Source organism: Biomphalaria glabrata, chromosome 17 (genome assembly GCF_947242115.1).
Source record: "Biomphalaria glabrata chromosome 17, xgBioGlab47.1, whole genome shotgun sequence".
Classification (NCBI taxonomy): domain Eukaryota; kingdom Metazoa; phylum Mollusca; class Gastropoda; family Planorbidae; genus Biomphalaria; species Biomphalaria glabrata.
The window spans coordinates 23005721-23007970 of record NC_074727.1 but is presented as its reverse complement, the minus strand read 5'-3'; positions in this window follow the sequence as shown (position 1 = coordinate 23007970).

Below are 2250 nucleotides of genomic sequence, written 5' to 3'. Positions count from 1 at the left end.
AGACGTAACCACCCCCCCCCCCCCCAAAACATCTATTCATTATCAATCTACAATCTTAATTGGTTTCCGTGCTAAATAATTTATAACACAATGGGCGGGGGAGATATGTAACAAGTCTGATTTGGCAGTGACCAGTAAATAACGATTTTTTAATATCATCTATATAGGTCAGAGGCACAATTTCTAAATAAGTAACTGGGTCACTATTTCCCACTTCGATTTGTATAATTGTGGACTTATTTTGTTTCGGTAAAAGATGGAGTGTGTTAGAGGCAACTTATAGGAAATATAAGGAGAAGAACTCCACATTCATATATATATATATATATATATATATATATATATATATATATATATATATATATATATATACATATCTTTACCCTTTTTTGATGTAAAAAAAATTAATTATTGTTGAATAATTATTTCGTTTTTTTTTCTACATTGATTAATGTTTTGTTAGGTACAATAAATAATTGTGTAAAGTTTCCCCTTGAACCTAGAATGTGTGTGGGAGAAATAACGTGTTCAAAATTTGTACCAGACAGAGCAAGTTGATAATAAGCTTTGTAATAAAATAGTGTGAATGTTTATCAGTGATGCCAAACCTTTTCAGCAAGGCGTACAAACATTTTTTTACACAAATATTATGGGCTTCATCACCGAAATAAAATCATCCAGCCAATCGTGCTAAACCCCTGCGACTTCATTATACACTACGGGCAGAAGTTACGTGGTCCGGATAGCACTGGCTGAAGGGTCAGATGTGGCCCGCTTGCCGTAGTTTTTGCATGACTGGTGTATCGTTCAACGCATTTTGTAGATGAAAATTAGGATAAATGTTTACAAAAAGAGATCTCGCAGTAAGGGAGAAAAGGGAGCTTCGGAAAATATAATTGGGCAAATATAATCATGGCCCGTCTTAGATAATTGGAGGCCCTAGGCGATGTGAATTTGGTCACCCCAAATGAAATAGAAAAATTAAAGAAAAAAAACTGCGAAAAACTACAATTACGCAATTTATTAAAAACCAACTGTACTCCAACAATAATATCGCTATTTCTTCTCCAAAAAAATGTTTGGAGTCCTGTGAGAGGCCCCCACCAATTGGATGTCTAGGGCTAGGCGGCTGCCTAGTTTGCCTATGCCTAAGGCCGGCCATGATATAATTGTCTTTTCCCTTGGTACAATTTATTAGTCGTATGGTTCATCAAACATCCATTATGTTTGATCTGGACCCTCATATGAAGCTGTGCCTCATGGAAAGTAGCACCTGATTCCAGCCTCTCTAGCTGCTCGTCCAATTAATAGAAGGCAGGATAGCCGATGGTCACTCACTTTAAAAGGTATACTGATGTATGCAAACACGACTGGTGATTGTAGATGCCCAACCTGTGACTGCAGCTGTATATTAATGATTGGCCTCTTTAATGTGAAGTTGCAAAGGGAAAATTCGTAGGGGGGGGAAATCCTGGGATCTTGGCCAAACCAACCCACTAATATGCACATTTGATTGGACACGCTATTTTTAAGTCATTTCTGCTCTCAGTTGATCTCTAGATTACTTTATACAATTATATCGCCATTATAACCGGAAATTTGTTTCTAATTTATAAGTTCAGCGTCTTGTTATAGATTCTGTTCCAAGTAATGCGACATTACAGGGCTATACAAAAATATAAACCATATCTTATTTGTTAAAGTCGTTTATTTTTTAGAACTGATTTAGTAGGTCATCATAAAGTGTGCCTGTTCCCCTTTTTTGGTACATAGAGGAATGTAACTAACCAGTAGCAAAGTATTATGGATATAGATCTAGGTGATTCCATAGTTACGAGAGTATGTGTTAACTATTACACAGTCAAGTCTGTAAAGTTCTTAATGAAAGGAAAACGAATGTCAATCACATTTACGCTACTTATTGGCATTCAAAGTGGCCCATTCGGCGAATTCACCTGCCCATTTGGGTACCGTCTCAGCGGACCCAACTAGCCATTCCTCTCCTGGCGAACTGCATGACGTTATCATGAAAGGCCAAGGTGTGGTGAAAGGAGTGGAGATAAGAGAAATAAGATACAAGAGATAAGAGAGATAGGATATCGATTAGAATAGATAGGATCATGCCGCTGATAACTTATCTCCTGTGATCGTCTCTCACTATTCATTTTTTTTACTCTTTGTTTTGGTCAAACTCTCTTTCTTGAACATGGGCGCGTCTATTTTAACCTCGAGATAACGATTTATTTATTC